The following is a 24,597-nucleotide window of genomic DNA, read 5'->3' as shown; positions in this document are numbered from 1 at the left end:
ACCTGACCGTTCGCGAGAACCCCCCATCTCCGACTATCTCTCTCTCCGTCTCGTGTACCCGAGTGACCGTTGGTCGTTTCTGCCCTTAGTCAAACGAGTCATCGGCTCCTCCGCCTCCGACCGTGTTTGCTGCGAGCCATCCCTCCATTTCTGCCGTGCGTCCCCTTCGGTCGTCATCGCGTGAAGCCGAAAACTAGCCGTTCACAAGTGCGTCGGCTACAAACTTTAACACCCAAAAATTAAGATAATTTTAGAAGTTAATCTTTATTTAATTAGATTTAATTTATTGGGCGTTATTTTGAATTCATTTAATGAGAATTATTTGATTTATGTGAGAATTGAAATTAATTAAATATTTCTTGGATGAATATTTAATTAATTAGAGGTTTTGGCATGTGGTGTTTGTTGAGTTTTTTATTAAATGGTAAGTTAAGAGAATTAAGTAAAGCCGTAGATTTTTAGTGTTGTTGAAGTTGAATTAAATTAAATAATTAGAATGTTATTTAATTAAATTGTAGAGTGGAAAGTTTGTTGGAGATTTAACAATTATATATATGTGTGGAAATATATATAATTATTATGTTAAAAGAAAAGATAATTATATTTGTTGAAATATAATTATTTAAAGAAAAGATAATTTTATTTTGGAGAAAGGATATTTAGTAAGGGAGAAAAAGTAAAATAATTATATTTTGGGAAAATATAATTATTTGTAAAAGGATAATTACTTTGGAAAAAGATAAATAATAATTAATTATTGTAAAAGATAATTAATTATTTCGGAGAAAGATAAATAATAATTAATTATTGTGAAAGATAATTAATTATTTTGGAGAAAGATAAATAATAATTAATTATTGTAGAAGATAATTAATTATTTTGGAGAAAGATGAACAATAATTAATTATTGTGGAAGATAATTAATTATTCTGCAGAAAGATAAATCTTGATTATGGAGTGGAGTTGTTATGGTTGAGTTAAGATAATTCATGTTGGAAGTTATAAGTGATTTATTGGAAAAGATTTGATTGATTTAATTAATTGAGGATTTAAGTTAATTTGAGATTTTGGAGGGAAAAGTTGGTTTTGGTGGAATTTGATTTAATTGAGTATATATATATATATATATATATATATATATATATATATATATAATTAATAATATGGAAAAGTGTAGTTAATTATATTATGGAATATAATTATATTTGTTTGGAAAATAAGATAATCATGAGAAGAGAGATGATTGATTTGATTGGACGAGAAAAGATATATATTTATCTAGAAGAGAATAATGATTTAAATAAATATATATGTTTATTGTAGATTTTGGTGAGAGAAAAATAACAATAATAAAGTATTATTATTATTACTATTATTAATGGTTATAAATGCCTAAGATTTTGTGCATTTAAGGCATTTATTGAGGAAATATAATGGAAATAAAGATATATGTATATATTTGGTATTATATATATATATATATATATATAAAAGGTTCTTCATCTTTTTCTCTAAGATAACCCTCTGCTGTTGTCGCGTCAACAGTTTTAGTTGTTGAGGATTTAAAGTGATGAATTATTTTCCATCAAGGATAAGAGGATTTTTCAACCTCCATATGAGTAACCTTGGTAAGCCAATGAAATTAAATTAATATTTTATTAATTTAATTTTGGATCTTTTTGGGGTTTCTTTAAAGATTTAATTGGCTAATTTTTTAGATTTAAATCTTTGATTTTTCCCAAAAGGTTGAATTGGTTTCAACCTAATTTCATTAATTAAGATATTGAGTTTTCATTTTATGATTAGGATCTACTTAATTGGAGATTTTTTTACTGTCAGCTAAGGAGTACTTTGTTTGGCTAAAATCTCCAAGTAAGATATTATTCTACTAGACTTTCGAAATGAATTTAAAAGACCGCATGTAATTATGATTATGCATTGATGGTAGCTAACATGCATAATTCATTATATTGATTGATGATGACGACTGATGTTATGTTAATGACTGATAGTATGTTGTTAACGACTGTTGATGTTTATGTTGATGCATGATGTGTTAATCACATGATTAAGGACGTTAAGATTAATACTCATGTCATGTTATGGTGTTATGTTATGCTACATGCTATGGATAGAGTGTTCTGTTAACTTTGTCTAGTAGAGTTGTACCCACATAGGTGTCCCTCGGGATCACCACCTTTTTTTATGACTGTGTAGTCCGACGGGATTACTAGTCCATTATGACATTGACACAGACATGATTTGAGAGATCCGACGGGATCGCTCACACTTATGACTGCGTAGTCCGACGGGACCGCCAGTCTGACAGTGACATTAACATAGACATGATTCGAGTGATTCGACAGGATCACTCGCAGCTCGATTGTCTTAGTGTTTCCTTCGGGTATACTAAAGACCAGATTGTCCTAGATGTTCCTTAGGGTTCACCGAAGACCAGATTTGTTCCTACTAGATCACAGATTACACGTGTTCAGGAATGTGCCAGTTTAGGGATACTTCTTTTCAGGACTCTAATGGGAAGTTAACAGACACCTAGCAGGACTAGTACTAGGTCCCTTAGTGAGTATTTGTTTATACTCACTCTTTCTATGTTTAATATTTCAGGCGAAGGTAAAGGTAGAGGAAAGCTGGCGAGCGACAGAGAAGGATCCGTGACATGCAATATGGAGACTCAGTTTTGCTTCCGCGTTTATGTATCAGTGTTTGAACATTCTGTTTTTAATGAAAATTTAGTCTTCCCTCTTTTCAAGAAAGTGTCTATTATTATTGTTTCTTTTTAGTAATGACCTTAGCTTAGTACAAAGATTTGGGTCGTTACACAAACGATCAAGCCGAGCCGAGTTGAGCAAGTTGAGTCGAGCCACGGCTGAACCAAGTCGAGCTAAGCCAAGCTGACCCGCGAGCTGAGTCGAGCCAAGCCGAGCCACGAGCTGAACCAATCCAAGTCGAGCCGCCTCCAAAGCCAAGCCGACCTCCTTGTTTCCCGAGCTGAGATAAGCCACTTTCCTTTCACATCGGGTCACGGTGAATCTTTGGTAATGATTACTTAATGAGTTTCCTAACGTTGCTTTAGCCGATTCAAGACGATATTCAAATAAAACGTTGAACTGATTGGTTGGGTTAACTGTTGATCCCCTGAAGGTGTTAGAGAGGTGACGCTCGAGTTCAGGAGTGTTATGGCAAGTATAGTTGGAGCCAACTCTCCCGTATTTGGGTAAGCCGGTAGATGTTGCTTTGGAACGTTTTGTAATGTGGATTTTTGGTGATGTCATTATTAAACCCTTATGTTTGTGTTTAGGTGATTCGTTTGGACGTCGAATTGAACAAGGATTTTAGCTACAGTTCAAGTAAGGGATTTCTTACTACTGGACCTTGGACCGAAACTGGAAATGTAGTAAACCACATGGGAATTATACGATAGCAATTGTACTAAATCGATTGATGCATGTTTGCCTAGAAAACATCACTAATATGCACTCTTGACTGATTAAAGGTGATGTGATTGTTAGTTGTAGCCTATGTGTTTATATACGGTGTGATTGGACACCGAAATAAAGTAAATCATTTTAAACAAAATAAAAACTGGTCTACGAAAAAAATAGAGTTGAGTTCGGGAGTCATTTGTGTATGGGGAAGATGTTAGCACCCCGTAACACTCGTTTTAGAAAACGGTGGTCAAATTTAATGTCTATAATAAAATTAATTTTTTTAAAGAACTATGTCTTATTTCATTGCTCAATACTCCAATATTTGGAGCAATGATCTCATAAAATAAGTGGGATACACCCATTAATTAGACTATATTGAGGAAAAATTCTTCACCTTAAGAGAATGAGAAATTATTACAATTTCTCAACTTCTATCATAGGCTAGTCTTCGAATAAAGTTTTTTTTTTTTTAACTTTGATTAAATATATTTTCTCTTGGGATCAAATCTCGGACTCCCAAAGATATTGATCCCTCACCTCAAGAATCAAGAAATAATGGACTCCCAGAAATTTCTAGATTCCATCGTAGGATTTTTTTTAGTGAAATTGGTGTGGATTATTTTAAAAAAGTAAATTAGGAAACCATATTAAATATATATTTAATTTTGAGTTTAAAAAAAATAATTTTAAAACAAAAAACAATTTCTAAATGGTTTAAAGAAAAAAAATTTAAAGATTCAAAATTACATACAATTATTGTTAAAAGTATTTTAAAATTTAAAGAAATTATTAATGAAAGTCAAATAGAAATAACAACTACACCACACAATAAATTAGGCAAAAAATTTATTATATTAATGCATGCATATACTAAATATAACGATAGTAATAAAAAGATAATGAAAAAAGAACTAAATGAAATAATAAAGAAATAAATATATAAAAAAAGAGATTAAATGAATAAGTAAAGAGAAAAGGACATATGGATGATAGTAGATTTAAAAATTAAAAAAAAATTATAAAATGAAATAATAATAATGATAATAAGAATAAAAATAACAAAAAATAAAAAAATCATAAATATTAAAAACTAACTAAATAAATAAAAAGTTATATATATATATATATATATATATATATATATATATATATAATAAAGAAAAACAGAAGCTTAAAAGAATATGTATAAAAAAACTATTTATAATAATAATAATAAAATTAAAGAAAATTAAATTTAAATAAATAAATAAATAATTTAACTAGATATTATGTAATTTTATTAATTTTCTTTTTTCTAAAATAGTAAAAATATGATATTGAAAGATTTTGTCCACAATAAATTTTTTACTTTTTTCCTAAAGTGATAAAGATAAATCAAATATGGTATTATAAGAATTTTGTATAAAATAAATTATTTTGCTTTTTCTAATATGATAAATCAAAAGAGATTTTGTATAAATACATTAATTTGCTTTTTTCCTAAAGTGATAAGGCAAAAATGATTTGAATTTTTTTAAATAATAAATATTCTCATTAATGACTTTATTTTCTATTTTAATAAAAAGATTAAAAAACATAAGATTTCATATTATTACAAAAAGATTTTACCTTTTTCTTTTTTTAACAAAATAAATAAATAAAATATCTTACCATTGTAGCATAAAATTAGTTGGCTTCAGTGGCATAAAATTAGATGGCTACAGTTTCAGTTTCACTGACAACTAAATAATAATAATAATAATAATAAATAAATAAATAAAAAAGATCTAAATCACTTCAATCATTCTTTCAAACTTTCAAGTTTAACCTTTCCTTCTCTTCTCTTTCCTTTTGGTAGTTTTTTATATGGAAAAATATCTCATTGGTAGGAGATGGCAGCTTGCATAATAAAAATTTGTTTTTTGTTTTTATTTTTTTAGATATGTTTTGTTTGTTTGTTTGTTTGTTTGTTTTTTTTTTTAAAAAAAAAAATTTAACAAACTATTCTTTTGTATTTGATCTACGACTAACAAAGTGTTTTTTATTTTATTGAAAATGAGATAGTTTTTGGGTTTCGTTCTCGTTCTTGTACCTTTTCAAATATCAATTAATATTAGTTTAAAGCAGTAGATAGTAATCTGAGAGCAATCAAACAACAATCAATATCTTTGATTGTTATATTCAAACAACAATCAGTATCATCAACAATTTTACAATCATTATCATATAACAATTTCTATAATTGACAACCAATATTATTAGATCTTAATCAAACAACAATTGATATCATTAGAACAATCAATAATAAATAGCAATCAAACAACTATTAAATAACAAATATAGTATAAAATAACAATCAAATATCAAATATACAAATCAGATATTCATTAGACGACATGCAATCAATATCCATGAAAATTAGTATATCATATTGTAATAGAAAACAATCAGTATCAAATGAAAATCAGATAGTAGCAATCACACAACATTTAGATTTCAATCCATTTCAATAATTTAATTTACCCACAAGTTCTTATTCTCTTGCCTAATTTTTATTTTTTCGAAAAATTGTTATATTCACAAGTATGCTTAGATTGTTGATGTTCAATTCTATTGATTTTGCTAGGTTTTGAAGAGATCGAGAAGTATAGATTCATCAATATGCACATGATTTGACTTTTCTTAGTTTATATTTTCGTTTCATTGTTTATGTGGTTATTCATTAGATATTAAATACTTCATGATTTTTATTTAATGTCGTGTGCTTGCTATCAACTGCATGTCTATTTTAATAATCGATCGCGAATTCAGTAAAATAAACAACACATGTTTGCGTTCATTTATCAAACTGTAATGAAAGATGTTAAAAGTTTCAATTATTTAACTTGGGAATCTTGTTGGGAAGAGGGTAGTCAAAGTGTATAATAGCATATAAGGGCCCACCATCAATCCACGTGTAATATCTCAGTAATTATAATGGTAATAATTTTAGACATTTAATTAAGTATATAATAATATTTAAAAAAAAATTATAAAAATAACAAAGTTTGTTAGCAACAAACTATTTTTAATCATTTTTTTTAAAGACTCTTATGATCTATTAGTGATAGAACCAATTTTTGCAATATGGTTCACATTTCAATTATTAATAAATACTCTAATAAATTTTGCTACATTTACGATTTAAAAAAAAAAAATTGTTATTATACATACTTTTGAATCTAATTTCAATATTTGCATGTTTATAAAATTATATAAAATTATATTGCACATTTAGTCTCCAAACAAAAAGGTTGGTTCAAATCTCATATATCGAAGAGAAATTGTTCTTTGTGATTTCTCAATTTTATACTAATTAAACATTTTAAAATTTAAAACTTTACCTTTAAAAATTTGATTGACGTTGATATATGGATCCAATCATTTGAAAAATTCAATTATAACTGATTATGAAATTATATATCAATTAAAAGATAAGAAATTTGAATTGTTATGTGAATGATAATAAAATAATTTGTGGGGAAATGTGTGCTCCCTTATGATCATTAGAATGCTACCACCGTTACTTTAAACTTATCGACCTTGTTTTTTTTTCATTTTGGATTCATCATTCTGCACTTTTCATGAACTTTATTGATTCATCATTCTCCACTTTCCTTAGACTTTATTGATTCATATCAATGAAGTGGGGATTATGAAAGTACTATCAAAATGTTCAAAATCATATTTTTTGAAATTGAAACACAGAGTGATAAAGGTGATTTTAACACCATACCACTTCATTATCATTTCATCAAACCATTGTTACAATGTATATTTCTTTGGCCACAGGGAAGCCATATACAACAAACATTAATCTAACAAAGCTCTAAAGTTTAAAGATTGATGTTGGATTGTAGTCTTTGAACATTTTGTTTCTACTCGACCATGGTCCAATCAAAGTTTCGATATCTTCCCAAATGTGACTAAGCTTCTTTCTATGTCTATGAAAATCCTATTGTTTCTTTCCACCCAAATGGACAAAAGAAGATCCACACCTACATCGAGAGAATGATGTTCTTTCTGTTTGATTGTTTCAGCGAGCCAAGAGACCAACAGAGGGCTTTGATACTGTTTGTATCAAAGTTTCCACCAATTTTGTCGTGCAGTTTGACCCAGAGGCTATTTGCGAATTGGCACAGGTTGTGAAAATATGGTTCAAGTCTTCGACAGCCGGCTTGCAAAGAACGCATCTGCTAGGATTGAGTAGGTTATTTGGCAGCTTCCTTTGCAAAACATACACTGTATTAATACTTTCATGAAAATTTGACCAAATAAACAACCTTCTTGAAGAATCATATTAATTGTTTACCTTTTGTGGTAGATATTATTATTACAGTTTTGTGAAAGAGAGAAAAAGGTGAAAGAACATTATATTGGATGAATTTATTATATGTGAATTAAATTCATTGTTATATCTATTTTAACTTGCTGGTTTTATGTCCAAAGGAAAAAAAAAAAGATTCATATTACAGAAGTTAAATTTGTGACATCAAATTTTATGCAGACATCAAATTGAATTGATATTACAGAAGTTAAATTTGTCGTTACTTCTAATTAATTTGATGGGATCAGATATATTATTATTATACTAATTAACATTTTATGACTTGTATCAAAAATTAATTTAACAAATCTATCGAGACTTTTCAATTTGACATTGGATGATATTCTCTCATAAAAAAGAATGGAGGATTTCAAGAGTCTGACCTTTTCCTTGTGGATGAAATGATATATTAAGTAGTGTACAACAATATCCATATAATTCCTTATTCTTTCTCAACATTATTCTTTGAAGAAGAAGAATTTTCAGATCGGTTTTCCTCCAAACTCTGCATTAATTAAATAAATTCATTAAAGTTCATACTCTAACACACAAATAATAAAAATTAATTATTACCAAATATGAAAAGGTAATTAAATATACAAACCTGTTCGGCAAATAAATTTGGAATTCCGGTATCAACATTATCCTCCCAATATTCTCTGGTGATGACATTCATATCTTCCACCAACATATCTTTGGGATATTTCGGATGACACCATTTATCATCGTAATCATTCATTAAAGTAAACTTTTCATATTTCAAACGAGGCGTGCTTACAATTCCAAGTGAAAAGACCTTCATTTCAGGACAATTTTGAATGAATACTCTTTCCAAACATGGGAATTTAACGATGCATCTCCCACAATAAAAGCTTGTTAGGTTGGAACAATTAAAAATGTATAAATGTTGTAGGTTGTTGAATACAACCATTTCATCATTTCCATCTTCTTCGGTTGATCCTCCCTCAATTACACTACTCATCCTTTTGCATTCTTCTATTGTCAAATACTCAAGTTGCACAAGCGTTGTAGCCATCGAAGGATTCAGCAAATGGGTTAGTCTATGACATTTAATCACATGAAGATCTTTCAAGTTTGTAAAACACACCAATGATGATACTAAACTACTCAATCCACCACATTCAGAAATGGATACATCAGTCAAATGTTGAAGAACTGAGGTAATATTATTTTGTGAGCATTCTTCACTCCACAAATGCTTAAGCTTGGGTAGTTTAGATAGAGTCAAACTCTGTAAATCCATAGAGCTTGAAATCAGTATATTGCTGGGGAAAATTTCTTCAATAAATGCTCCTTCCAATTCAAAGACTTCAAGTTGGAATAAGATTTGCAACATTTCCATTGGTAAATGGGTTGAGTTATAATCAACAAAACCATATAGCTTCAAACTTTTAAGATTTGGAAACAACTTAGAACCATCTCCCAGCCGTAGAACCCCATCCTGATGATCAAAATCTATTAAATAAATGCAATAATAACTTATATTTGCACACATAATAATTTGTTTTCTTTAAAACTCTGTTCAACTAACAGAACCAATTCTGTTCAACTAAGGTCTTGAAAACAATTTATTTTCTGAAAATTAAATTGAACAAACATGTTTTGTTGTAGAATATATACGTACCTTAGAAGAAGATGAAGTCTCCCATTGCTTTGATTCCAACATATTATGATCTGCTGACTTTTCCTTCTCAATAACCTTCATCAATTGTTTGATATCTATGCGTACATATTCAAGTGGCTTGAGAATTTTGACTGAGTATTCTCTTCTAAGTCTTGGACATTTATCAATGGTCAAAAATTTTATATTTTCCAAACTCAGAAGCTCACAAGGATTTTTGCTCCACACGTACTCAAGGTTTGGAAGATTATATAATTCCAACCCACTTAAATTTTGGAGCACGATAGGACTCGCTTCAACAACACTAATTGGCTCTTGCACTTCAAATATCCCTTCCAACAAATTACAATGTCTAATCTCTAAGACTTTAAGGCATGTAAGAATGCCCATCATATTTGGAGGAAATAATACTTTTTGAAGATTGTTGCATGACCCAATTCTTATTTCCTCGAGTTTGGAAAAGGAATTAAGAATGGGTACATTATTGCTCTCAACAACACTAATTGGCTCTTGCACTTCAAATATCCCTTCCAACAATTTACAATCTCTAATGTCTAAGACTTTAAGGCATGTAAGAATGCCCATCATATTTGGAGGAAATAATACTTTTTGAAGATTGTTGCATGAACAAATTTTTATTTCCTCGAGTTTGGAAAAGGAATTAAGAATTGGCACGTTATTGCTCCATATCATCTTCAAACTCTTTGCATTCACAATTTCCAACTTCTCCAAATTAGGAAGTGTTACCTACAAATTTATGTCCTTAAAAGTTCAGTTTGTGACAACGTAATTAACCATATCATCACAATTGATGCTAACTAACAACATATAATTTATATAGTGTTTTAAAATTACCATAACAAATTGTGTAAAATGATTACTTCAAATGTGCTTCCTTAGATAGGAAATATCTAAATAAACTTCTTTAAATTTTCTTGGAATATCACCTTACATGCATTTATATATTATCATTAATGTATGAAACAAGAAAGAGTCTCTCTACGCCAAGAGAAGAGCCTTCTAAAACAAAGAAGAATAGAATCTTATCCCTAATAGCATTTCTAACCACAAATGTTAGAAGGAACTTGTGGAAGGAACAATAAAAATGAACAAACAGGTGATTTATAAATTTTGATGTGTATATAGAAACATAGAAAAATGTGTTGATGAAATTTACCATTTCACTATAAAATGATTCTTCAATGTTGATGGTATTGCTAACGTTGATAAAATGTTGAAATTTTGAATTATCATAAAGGTAGAGATACTTCAAACTTACGAAGTTATTGGCACCTACCAATTCTGAGTGGAGAACCTTTGAACAAACTGATCCTTCCAAAAGCACATTGTCCGACCTCTTTAACAAATTTTTTATCCAATCATCCAAGCACCTTCCTGATTCCATCTTGATTCCAATGAAGTTTTTGATTCTGTTCTTGTTCTGGTATGCAAAAGTATACTTTAATTTGCTTTGGCAACCAATACAAATGTTGAATTTTTCAAGATTCAACTCCCCAACTAAAAACAAGTCTTTTGGCATAATTTCTTCATCTTGAATGGTTAATTCTAAAGCATAAAGGTGTGGCAAGCACTTGAGTTCAGAAAGGCTAGCATTTTCCCTTCCTTCATACCATTCTTCTCCTTCCCATCTATCAAAAGTTTCCAGACTTAATTCTTCCAGTTTTGTCAACTTTGAAAGAATATTTGGTGGAATTACCTCGAGTTGTTCACAAAAAGATAAATTCAAAACTTTCAGCTGTGTCAATTGGCTCATGGTTGTAGGAATTTGTGAGATGTTAGATCCTCTAAAATCAAGAATTTCAAGCTTTTTTAATTCACCAATCCAATCTATGCTCCCTAATAATTGACATCTTTGCAAACGTAATACTCTGATGTTTGCTAAGGAGTAAAGATCAGATGTTCGTTGCATCAATGATATATTTACGTTTTCTAATACTAAACCTTTGAGCTCTTTCATTTCTTCAAAAAAAGTTTCTACCACCGACACACGCTTATTATGTTCCCAACAAGATTGTCCAACTAACGTTAATAATTGAACTTTGGGTAACGTTAACTTCGGGAGAGGATAATGTAAACCATCAATGAACACTGCAGTATGATTACCCAATAGTTTCTCTTCTTCCCATTCTTCATTCGATCTTTTCACATAGCTCAATGTACGTACGTGTTCATTCTTAGATGCAATTAATAGGGCTACATCACGAACCATATCATGCATTTTCACATAATTGCACCCATACTCAGAATATTGTTGAAGCAAAGAAGAAGATATAAGATCATCAACCAATTTTTTTATCCTACGTCGTCCTTTTACCACAGTATCAACACCATGTAAGAATCCCATGCCCATGGCATATACATGCAACCCTTCCACGTCAATGCTACAGTCTTCTGGAAACATGCTGCATAACAAGAATAATAACTTCACCTCTTCATATCCCAAGCAATCGTAACTCAGTTTTAGTGACAAATACACTTTCTTTTCCATTTCTCCAATGTTTGCCATACCCACATCAACACTTTTAAGCTGATCTAAGGCATCATTCCAAATGTCGGAAGGTTTATTTCGTAATGCCTTAGCAACAGTAGTAATAGCAATAGGCAAACCTGCACATTCTCTCGCAATTTGAATGGCTATAGGCTTCAAATCACTTGCTTCCACAGTTTCACCTGCCATTGTCTTAAATAAATTCCATGACTCATCTTCTCCTAAAACTTTTATCTCAAAAATTTTATTGGCGCACATTTGATTTGAGATCAAATGTTTATTCCTAGTGGTAAACAAGATCTTGCACCCCGTATGATCTTCAACACTTGGAATTCCTATTGTTTCCAAATCAATATTCTCCCAGACATCATCCAACACGACTAGGATACTTCTCTCCATCTTCAACCTCTTTCGTAGAATAGGAGCCCTTCCTTCTATTGTTTCTTGTTCGAATTTCAAACCTAGCGTGTCAGCTAGTTGTCCTTGGATACTTCTAAAATCTGGTGTTTGGCTGATCGTGGATGTTACCACTTCATCAAAAGGCTTCTTACTCTCCACAATTTTTCTTAAAATATCCTTCACTAGCATTGTTTTGCCAACACCCCCCATCCCATATACTCCAATCCTATGGACATTACCATCAGATAGTGCATCCATGATTTGTTCCATAATCGACTTTCTTGACTCAAAGTCAAGAAAGTCAGGCTCTTTTGGAAGTGAACAATCAACTGATGGGATAACACTTTTATAGGATACCATATCAAAACTTTCCCCCTCATTTTTCATCTCAAGAACCTCATCTACCATTTTGCTTGCTTTTCTACTTAACTTGTGTCGTTGGACCAAATAGGTGGAACAGAGTCCACCATGTCCACCTTCATTGGCTAATATCTCGTCAGATTCTCGAACAAAGTCATCGACCTTTTTCAACCATTCCTCAACGGCAGGTTTTATGTCTTCAGCATTTCTTCTTGCACTATGGATCTTGTGTTGCACAGACTCTCTTGTAATCTTCAGCTTTTCTACTTGAGTCTTAAGTTTTTGAAAGTTGGAACGAATGAAAAATACATAACCAAGTTGGCGTCCAACAGGCTCAACAGTGTATTCAGCAATTTTTGCAATGACTGAAATAAGGATGTCCATTATTATCCTCTGTTCTTGAGCTTGAAAAGGATCAAAACCTACAAAAATACTTGAAGAGCTAAAAAACCACGAGGAATGAACCATAATAATTTTGAAGATTTTGCCTAACAGAAAAGTAGGAGTGAACACATACAGATCACCAAGTAAAAACTATCTAAAGAAAGTCTAAACAAATTATCGAGTTTATAAGTATAGAAATGATCAGATGGAAAATGTAAATAAAAATGGTAAGGGATGAAATATTTAACCTGAATGAAGATATAAGAAGATGTTGAAATGGAGAAGAGACAGTGCAGAGAAAAATGAAGAAGAAGAAGATAATAATGGGAAGACCAAAATTATTAGTTGAGGAGTCAATGGAAGAAAAGAAAAGCAGTGGAAAAGTATTTGTTATTTAATTTTAAAAAAGAAAACGTAAAAAGAGTATTTGAAAAATATTTGTTCTGTCAAATCTCATAAGTAAGAGTACGAATTGTTCACAACCTTTCATTTTTCCATTACTCTTACCTTATCCCCAACGCAATGTGATTTTTTTAGAAAATATATTTGATTTGTTAGCCTCTTTGAAAATATATTTGCAAAGTTAATAAAGGTATTTATTTCAATCTTTTAGAAAACACCCAATTACTTCAACTCTTAATAATTTTTTTTTTTAAATTTAATTCATTTGTTTTACTAAAAAAAAATAGAGTAATTTACACAAATGTAACCAAAATCTATAATATTTACGGTCTATATAACAAAATAAGAAAAGTTTATGACACATGATCGTATTTTCATAAATTTCATATATGCCCTTACGATATATATCTTCTTTCCGATCTATTAATCTTGGGTCATCTCGATTCAATTAAGGCTCGAGATCGAATAACTAAAGGTAGAGGTCTTTCATCTCGAAGTAATGTATGCTTAATATCGAATAAAATAAAGACATAATTCTTTCATCTCATTATTAATCGTCACATCTCGGTGTTTTAAACTAAAACAAAATGCACTTTTGACCGCTAAGATTTGAAGTTGATATATATACATTTATATATAGTCCCAGAAAGTTCAAAATAAACATTTTAATCATCGAGCTTTAAAGGTCATATTGATCGTTAGTTGAGTAACGGCAAAATGATGTGTAGGTTAAATATAAGTAATCAGAAAACTGATGTGACAAAAATGATTATAATATTAATTTTTTATGATGTGGCATCTCTCTCGTCACCTTCTTCTTCAACATTCCATAACTGTGCTGAAATTTTCATTTTGTTGTCCCTTGTTGTTGCTAATGAAGAACAAAGTTGAATTTAGCTATCAACGTACATTTTAATCATCATACACAACGTTTCCTTTTCCATTTCTTGCCTTTTTCGTTTTTCTTTTTGTTTCCTAGAACTTTTTTTTTTTTTTTTTCTTTTTCGTCCAACCAATATTATCACTTACATACACTCATTTTGTTGTTAATAGAGTGAGAAATGGCAAGAGTAAGTTAAGAAGGTAATATCAGTATGTGTAAGCGTAAAAATCATTGGAAATTTGCCTGGAAGTTTCTTTCTCATCCACTCTTAATAACAAAACTTACAGACAGCTTTGAAGATTCGACTTTAGGTAGCCCAAAACAACTTCGTCATCTAATAATCATTAACAAAAACATAAATAGAACAAATTAATAACCCACTTTGAAAATTAAAATCCAACCCCCCTTCCCCTGAAAAAAATCTTGAAACTATTCTATGGTTCTTTTTCTTGGATTTGCGAGGAAGAGAGAAGAGTTAGAAGAAGAAACCAAAAAAAGAGAGAGAGAGAGAGAGAGAGATCAAGAATCAGAAGAAGAAGAGAAAAACAGAGGAATTTTAGGGGAAAATATGAGGGATTTAGGCTAGAAATGAAAAAGAAAATGTTGCATACGATCTAAATAAAATGTATGGTGATTGGTTAAATTCATCTTTGTTCTTCATTTACAATAATATGGACGACAAAAGAATTTTGCACTTATGGTAATTGGGAGGTTGAAGAAGAGGGTGAGGAGATGGATATTGCCACATCATACAAAAAGTTAATATTATAATCATTTTTGCCAATTCAGTTTGCTGATTAATTATATTTAACTGCCACATCATTTTGAAACTAACATTCAATGTGACTTCACGTACATCAAATCTTGAGTACTAAAATGTTTATTTTGAAACTTAAGAAACTAAACAGATATCAACTTCAAACCTTATGGATCAAAAGTACATTTTGTTCTTAAAACTAATATCCATTGTCATTCGTAACTTTTCACTAATTAATTATTATTGTTTATTAAATTGTTAAATAAATGAGGAAAAAAATAATGTAAAGTATACTTTTGGTCCCCTCAAGTTTAAAAAGCATACATTTTAATCCCTCGCATTTGCAAAATAGTTCTAAATGTTCCCTGAATTAACATTAAGCTAACGTAATATCTACTAGACACGTTATGTGTACTGACATGGATATTATTTGTAGTGACATGTAAATTGCATTGGATGAGTCCGAAGATCAAATAAAAAATTAATTTAGGAAAAAAAAGAAAATTTATGTTAAATTGAATTTGCAATTCCATTCTTCCTAAAATCGAAACCCAATCATGAAGTGCAATTCTGAAATCCAACTTCCCGTATTGCTTAATTAACCAAATCCCTAATCTTTCCAATTCTTTTTTCTTCTTCAAAGATCTGTCCTATACATAGATCTGCACACCAATCAACTTCTCCAACTCCCTCCACTGCCCAAAAAAACCACATGAGAATAACTTTACAAATTCCAAATTCTAAAAATAGGAAAAGTACTTTCACTCTAATAAGCATTTAAGACAAATAAAGATGATGTTGTCAGGTCTCATATGATGCAGCGAATATCGGGAATCTGAATTCCAAATCCTGGACCTGGGGTGTTACATTAAAAATCTTAATTTTACAAAAATTTTGATGATATAATATCAATAAAATGTCGATTTCAATACATATATTTAAAATAATATATAAAAACAAAAAAAAAAGTTTAATTTTAAATCAGTAAATGAATATTTTTTTAAATTTTTTCAAATAAGTCAATATGTGTATTATTTATATTACTGAGATTTTCATAGCTATTTTTCATGTTTGGTAGATTTTTCACCTTATAATAAAACTAAAGGATTCACTTATATATGGATATTAAACATATGGAAACATGAAAATACCGAAATAGAAATTTAATAATTATGATGGACACATTTTTCAAAGTTTCAATTATTCAAATTGGGAATCTTGTCGAGGAGAGGGTGGAAACGACGAAATTGAATAATAGCATAACGGCCCACCATCAGTCCTTTTGACCGATTGTATCAATGCACCACTATACACCTTAAATACAAATGTAATATCTAAGTAATTATAATCGGTAATAATTGTAGTAAAAATAATTAAGTATATAATAATCTTTTAAGAAAATTATAAATATAACAAGTCTATTAGCAATAGATTTCTACCATTGTTATATAGACTTTTAGGGGCTGTTTACGGGGCTATTTAACACTGTGGGGTTATGTTTACTTAACCATAACCCCTGTTTGGTGCTAGGGTTATGAAAACCCTAGCTTTAGGATTTCCCTAAACCCGATTTTGCCCTCAAATCCTTCCCTCTTTCTCTTTCATTCTGTCAAAAACTCTGTCTCTCCACTTCCCCATTCAACTCGTCTTCACCCATCCCTTCAACCCGTGTTGGTTTTTCGATTTCTCTTCCATCATCGAACACTACTTGCGTTTCTTCTTCTTTCTTCTTCTTTTTTCTTGTTTCTTCTTCTTCTCCATGTTTCTCTTCGATTCGGAGTTGAAATCGTTGTGAATAGCGTCAGGCGACTTAAACCCCCTTCGATTTCTGACGTTTTTCTTCTTCTTCTTCTTCTTCTTCTCCGTATTTGCATTTTTCCCTTTCCACGATGTTGTTACCGTATCTACATCTCTATTCACCTTCTTTCTCACTCTCCAAAACCCTTCACGAATTTATTGAAGGCTTGGCCGAAAGGTTTTGCCCCCAAATTCGTTTGGCTTTTCGGTTGTAGGTTTTGTTAAACGGTGGGAGTATTCTTTGCCTCTGAAATCCTCAATCACATCTTCGATCGGTGTTCTCCGTCGACATGCATGTTGGGGTTTACAAAATTGGAACTCGCCTTGCCGCTGCACTTGTCGATTTGTCCGTGGGTGTTTTCGTTACCGATTTCTCTTTGCCTTCACTTATTTCGAACCGATGCTACATGCCACACCCATTTTTTATGGCATTCGGTAAGCTTGGCGCACCGTAGGGAGGTATATTTTCTCTTTTGTAATTTTTTTTTTAATAAAAGTCGATGATGAGTACATCTATTTCACGATTTCTGAATTTGTATCCTCACATTTCATGATGTTTGAATTATGTAATTTTGTTTATTTTTTTATACTTTATAGGTCATAATTTATTTCCTTGTTACCTATTTGTCTGTTTAAAAACTATGAAATATGTTTTTGGTCCCCTACTTTGATTGGTTGTGCAATGGTTCACACTGTATTATTTTTACCTTCATTTGTTCTTGTTTGGGTTGTCTGATTATGATCAAACTCCATTGTAAATTCCCTTCTCTGTGATTATGTACTTTCTTCATTCTTTTGTTTATTTTTGTAGTCAGTACTTTTTGTGATAAATTTTGGTCGCCCAATCCCTTTCGTTGTAGATTGTTTTGTCTCTTCAATATTTTTGACAAGCTACCCCTTCTGTGCTAAAAATGCTAGGTTGCAATGGATAGGGTTTAACCACATGTGTGGCTTTTCTATGCTTTCACATTCTCATTTGCAAAGATTCCCTGATTTCTTTTTGTTTGTGTTCAATAAATCCATAATAACTTATCTTATCCACCTCTATATATTCACCTTTCCTCTTCTGTTTACTTCTATTGCTCACTTCTTCTGTCCTTTGCTACTTTATTTTTTGTATGTAATTTGTTTGTTTCCATTTTTTGCTACATTATCCATCACTTTCTGCCCTATCATTGTAGGACTTTTCCATGCACGTTCTTTGTTCCTATTGTTCTTTCTATATTATTAGGAACCTTCTATGAATACTTGTCTTCTTTTTTCATGATATGTTGGATGCAAATATACGTACTGTTACCTACCTTCAAATATGTTCACTGATGTTTCAACCACCATGAATCTTGTCTTAATGTCGTTACATGTGTTTACTTCAAGCGATGCATTTTCTGTGGTTTCTTGCATGCTGCCTATACCTTATATTTTCTCTCTTAATTTGCTTTGTTCTATGTTGTTGATGTTTCCACTACTATAAAATCTAGTTCACATTTTTTAACTGATTCCATGACTCTGAGGCTCGTAACAAACTTTTTCCAAAATATATTTTCTACATTTCACTGTTTGTTTTTTTTACGTATTACATTTTGGAATCCTCAAATGCAAGGCATTTGTCCATGCAAAAGGTATGTACTCAATGTTTTCTTCTTATTTTTTTTTTCCTTCATTTTGGGATTTTTTTTAAAATAGTGTATGCTTTTCGCCATTTGTCGTTTCGTAACGTCTTCATTTTTTTCGTAGAATATCTGCGGTCATCCACCCTTTTAAGAGGTAATACGGATTACCCGTATCTAGATTCAATGTTCGTTTGTAGTGCGTTTAGAAATGTCTACTTTAATTATATTTGAAATGGACAAACTTTGATTTTCTTATGTTTGAATTTTTGGACATTTCTATGGACATTTCACTTATTCAATAAATTTTGTATTATTATTTTATATCTTATGATTTCAAACTTTCAATTTATTGGCTTTTTTAACATGCACGAAATTAGGTTTTATTTTCCAAATAAGCATCCCAATGTTCTTAAATGCACTTCATCCAGTCACACTAGTGTAAAAAAAAATTGAGTATGAAATTAATTGGCAATATTTTGTATTAATACAGTTTCATACGTAGCTCATAGGCGTCAATGTGATTAATTGGAACGCTATAAGAATTAGAACATCGGATTCAAATTGGTGTTCTGATTTTAAAAAGTTAAGAAATAGGTTCCCCACTTTTACGTGTTTTAAAAAGTACATTGACACCATACGTTCATAACTTTAAAATTGACAACAATGTAAAATGTGTTAAGCTCATCGTCCAAAGTTGTATTAAAAAAGCTTCCATTGATTAGGAAACTTTTGTAAAATACTTTTTCAAAAATCTCATCTGTAATTTTTTTGTCGTTAGAAAAAGGTAATTTAATTGGAAACACACTTTACTATAACTTTTCATATAATGTTAAAAATAACTTGTAAGAAAAAAAAAAGTAAATTGTTTTCAAGAAGGGTTTTTACAAGTTTCAATTTCGATGATGACTAGAAATAAATATTTAACGAATTATAGGGGAACCCAACGGGAAGGTAGGATTGGATTGAGCAGATCAAAGAGAAATAGGGGAACCCAACGGGAAGGTGAGATTGAAGTCATACATATGGCCCTCGAGTGTACGAAATACCAACTCAGGACGATTGCCGAATGTGCTTAGAATTCTTACGTCTATTGCGTAAGATGCCGAAACTAACCAATTTGGATAGAGCGTTGTGCCAAAGGAACCTGTTGTCTCGTATGGACGACATGCAGGGTTTCGTACAGATGACTGATGATGAGAGTCAGAATTTTTGCAAAGTCCTCCTACGAGACTTGTCCAGATAGTTTATGTCCTTCATTCGGTGACTTGCTTGTTTTTTTCTTACTTCAGTTGGACTATGTTGTTGACTGTTCTTTGTTTTCATATTTTAGCAAACTTTTTTTTCGTATGTACAGTACTTGGATCCCTTGAATGATTTGTAGCCTGTTTATGCATATGTTTTCTTTTTGTCCTTTCTACATCTCTTCAATTCGGTTTAAAATGTTTCTTTCAAATTAAGGCAAATGTAACAATTTGAGCAATATGACGTTCAAGTGCTACGTAATAAGTAATTTAGTCTCCAGACAAAAAGATAGGTTCAAATCTCATACATAAATGAGAAATTGTATTCAGTGATTTCTCAATTTTGTACTAATTAAAAGCATTTTAAAATTTAAAATTTTACCTTTAAAAATTTGATTGAAGTTGATATATGGATCCAATCATTTGAAAAATCCACTTATAATTAATTATGAAATTATATCATCAATAAAAAGAAATGAAATTCGAATTCTTACGAGGATGATAACAAAATAACTTATGGAAAAATGTTTGTTGTGATTATTACAGTGCTATTACCATTGTTTTAAATTTATCGACTTTGTTTTTTATTTCTTTTGGATTCATCATTCTACACTTTCTTGAACTTTATTTCATCTTAATGAAGTGGAGATTATGAAAGTGCTATGAAAATGTTCGCTTAGTGAAAATTTTCTAATGATCAAATTTAATTTATTCAGTAAAATAAAATAACGCATTATATTTAATTAATTAGGATGGCTTTGCTCCAAATTCTATATGAATAGATTTGTAATTAAATCACAACCCAAACACATGTCACGATCACAATCTCATCCACTCGGCCTTTTTTGAAGAGTCATATTGGTTTACCTTTTGTTGTATATATTATTATAGTTTTGTGAAAGAGAGAAAAAAGTGAAAGAACGTTATATTGGTTGAATTTAAGATATATATATATATATATATTTGTGTGTGTGTGAATTAAATTCATTGTTATATCTAATTTAATTGGTTGGTTTTATGTCCAAAGAAAAAAATAACAGATTAACAATTAGATTGAGACATCAAAATGTATTGATATTACAAAAGTTAAATTTGTAATTACTTCTAATTAATTTGATGGAATCAGATATAATAAAGGGTGTTATGAGTGCTCCATGTACGATCATGGCTAGACTCCTCTCAGTCATATAAGACTAATTCTCAATATTTCTCTCGTTGCATTATCCATATTTAATTTCAATCTCTTGCTTTAATATTTGTAGATGCACTTTTACTTTCTTGCAAACAACAGACAAACCTCCTTTAGACTATGTTTTACTAAGAAACGTTAAGTATTGTTAATGAAAAATAACTATTTTCTTGAAGAATCATATGATATGACGTGATGATGATATGTTACGTGCATGCTATGGTTAGGGTGTATGTTAGCTTATCCTATTAGAGTCGTACCTGCATGGGTGTCCTTCGGGATCACCACCTTTTTAGGATTGCGTAGTCCGACAGGATTGACATAGACATGATTCGAGTGATTCGACGAGATCGCTCGTAGCCCGATTGTCTTAGTGTTTCCTCCGAGTACACTACATACAAGTTTGTCCTAGGTGTCCTTTTGGGATCACCAAAGACCAATTATATGTTCCTCCGGGATCACATGTTGCACGTGTTCGGGAACGTGCCAGTTCTTGGGTACCACTTTTCAGGACTCTAATTGGAAGTTAACAGACACCTAGCGGGACTAGTAGTGGGTCCCTTACTGAGTATTTTATACTCACTCTTTTCATTTTCGTTTTTTCAGGCAAAGACAGAGGTAAGAGCAAAGGCAAGCTAGCGAATGACCAGAAATGACCATGACGAGTCATAGGGATACGTTGCTTCCGCTTTATGTCATAGTTCAGATTTTAATGTTTGCATTTTATTTTATTCTTTATTTGTTATTTTATTTCTTTAAAATTAGATAGGGTCCGAGTTAGAATTTTATTTTATATTTATCTCTAATCACATTTGTTTAAGCTTTTAAATAAAAATCTTGAGGTTTTGTTTTATTTTTATCTAAATTTTACAAATTTTATTTATCACTTCGGTTTAGTATAAGAAGTTGGGTCGTTACACTTACAGCTTTGAAACTTCGAATTTAGGTTGCCCAATCAACTTCGTCATTTAATAATCATCAACAAAAACAAAAATAGAACAAAACTCACTTTGAAAAAATCCAACCCCCCTTCCCCTGAATAACTCTTGAAACTATTCTATGGTTCTTTTTCTTGGATTTGCGAGGAAGAGGAAAGAGTTAGAAGAAGAAACAAAAAATAGAGAGAAGAATTAGAAGAAGAAGAAAAAAACAAAGGAATTTTAGAACAATTTCTCAAATTTTGAGAAAAGTGTTTATCTCTTTAGATATGTCTTGTTTGTTTGTTTTTTTAGATATGTTTTGTTTGTTTTTCTTATTTTTTAATTTTTAAATTAAAATTGAACAAACTGTCATTTTGTATTTGATTTAAAACTAAAAAAGTGTTTTTTATTTTATTGAAAGTGAGATAGTTTTTGGATTTCATTCTTGTGCTTTTTCAAGTATCAATTAATATTAGTTTAAAGTAGTAGATGGTAATTTGAGAGCAATCAAACAACAATCAATATCATCGATTGTTATATTCAAATAACAATTAGTATCATCAACAATTTTACAATCATTATCATATAACAATTTCTATAATTGACAACCAATATTATTAGATCTTAATCAAACAACAATTAGATTCATCAATATGCACATGATTTGACTTTTCTTAGTTCATATTTTAGTTTCATTGTTTATGTGGTTGTTCATTAGATATTAAGTACTTTATGATTTTTATTTAATTTCTTATGCTTGCTATCTACTGTATATCTATTTTAATAATCGATCGAATTCAGTAAAATAAACAACACATGTTTCCGTTTATTATCAAAACTGTAATGAAAAATGTTAAAAATAACTATAACAAAAAAACATTAATCAAATAACAATCAAAAGACCAAATGATTATGTCGTAAAACAAAAAATATGTTTGGCCCACCCTGAGATAATAAACGAAAAGAAAAGGAATATATAAAGTAATAAAAGAAAAAAAGAAGTGGGAGAATGAAGATAAGGTTAAAACAAAATCATTCATATGGCCAACTGAAAATGAAATGAGGAAAAGTTGAGGAGTAGCCGAGTAGGGTATCTAAACAAAAACGAAAGCAAAAGAGATAAATTGGGCAGAAAATTATGTTACAATTAATTGGAATGACAATGATCAAATTAAACATTAATTACAAAAATGAGTTAACAAACAGACAGAAAACAAGACTTCTCTCTAACAATTTATTTAACTTCCATATAAAATATTAAGTAATAATAGCATGGCACTTTGAATTTGATATGAGATTTTTTTTTTTCTTAACCATTAGGTTATGTACTCAAAGAGTAGTATATGTCCTCACTTGGTGCCTCTCACTCATCATTCTCTTTTTTTTTTTTTCTTCTTCTTCTTCTTTTCCTTTCTTAAAATTTATAATTTTTAATACCTTCCCTTCCTTTTTAATCATTTCATTTTGTTTAGTAGTAGGTTTTAATATATGGCAAAGTACACCAAAACATATTTACAAATATAATAAAATTTTACATTAATTATGAGTGATAGGGATGCTGTGAGTGAGCACAAAGTATGTTGAAATGACTCCTATTGTTTTGTGGAGAGAACTTTCACTCTAATAATTTAAGACAAGTAAAGATGATGTTATCAGATCACAGGGGATGCAAAAGAATGTCAGGGATCCGAATTCCAAATCTTGGGTCTGGGGCGTTATATTAAAGATCTTAATTTTACAAAAATTTTGATGATATAATATCAATAAAATATTAATTTCAATATATATTTTTAAAATAATATATAAAAACAAAAAAATTTAAAAATAAATTTAAACCCATAAATGAATAATTTTTTAAATTTTTTTCAAATAAGTCAAAATTTCTATTATTTATATTTCTAATATTTTCATAGCTAATTTCCATGTTTGGTAGACTTTCCGCAATATAATAAAACTATGGATTCACTTCTATATGGAAATTAAACGTATGGAAACATGAAAATATGTGATACCGACATAGAAATTGAATACCGACTAAGCTTCTTTCTATGTCTATGAAAATCCTATTGTTTCTTTCCACCCAAATGGACAAAAGAAGATCCACACCTACATCGAGAGAATGATGTTCTTTCTGTTTGATTGTTTCAGCGAGCCAAGAGACCAACAGAGGGCTTTGATACTGTTTGTATCAAAGTTTCCACCAATTTTATCGTGCAGTTTGACCCAGAGGCTATTTGCGAATTGGCACAGGTTGTGAAAATATGGTTCAAGTCTTTGACAGCCGACTTGCAAAGAACGCATCTGCTAGGATTGAGGTAGGTATTTGGCAGCTTCCTTTGCAAAACATACACTGTATTAATACTTTCATGAAAATTTGATCAAATAAACAACCTTCTTGAAGAATCATATTAATGCCTTAATGGTTTACCTTTTGTGGTAGATATTATTACTACAGTTTTGTGAAAGAGAGAAAAAGGTGAAAGAACATTATATTGGATGAATTTATTATATGTGAGTTAAATTCATTGTTATATCTATTTTAACTTCTTGTTGGTTTTATGTCCAAAGGAAAAAAAAAAAATTCATATTACAGAAGTTAAATTTGTGACATCAAATTTTATGCAGACATCAAATTGAATTGATATTACAGAAGTTAAATTTGTCGTTACTTCTAATTAATTTGATGGGATCAGATATATTATTATTATAC

The 24,597-nt window shown here is 30.3% G+C and overlaps 1 protein-coding gene and 1 long non-coding RNA gene across 10 annotated transcripts in view; one reads left to right on the top strand and one right to left on the bottom strand.

The window, feature by feature from the left end:
* Nucleotides 1-24,597, bottom strand: part of LOC103504481 (uncharacterized) — an 86,585-nt gene that overhangs the window by 57,911 nt on the left and 4,077 nt on the right. Inside the window, exon 5 of one of the 9 annotated variants that reach the window (XM_051084749.1) lies at nucleotides 7,287-7,709. The exons of 5 other annotated variants lie outside the window; for them this stretch is intronic. The gene's annotated coding sequence lies outside the window, so the exon portion shown is untranslated. Of the gene's footprint in view, nucleotides 1-7,286; nucleotides 7,710-23,903; nucleotides 24,238-24,597 lie in introns of those variants that run through there. 3 more of the 9 variants (XM_051084753.1, XM_051084754.1, XM_051084755.1) reach the window with 3 other exon arrangements.
* LOC127149422 (uncharacterized) lies at nucleotides 16,696-19,948 on the top strand. Its single transcript, XR_007820993.1, has 3 exons — nucleotides 16,696-17,386; nucleotides 18,662-18,691; nucleotides 19,472-19,948. It is a non-coding gene; the product is annotated as an uncharacterized LOC127149422 (long non-coding RNA).

This window comes from Cucumis melo, chromosome 5, assembly GCF_025177605.1.
Source record: "Cucumis melo cultivar AY chromosome 5, USDA_Cmelo_AY_1.0, whole genome shotgun sequence".
Lineage (NCBI taxonomy): Eukaryota > Viridiplantae > Streptophyta > Magnoliopsida > Cucurbitales > Cucurbitaceae > Cucumis > Cucumis melo.
The sequence above is the reverse complement of the archived record's forward strand: the minus strand, read 5'-3'. Positions and strand labels throughout refer to the sequence as shown.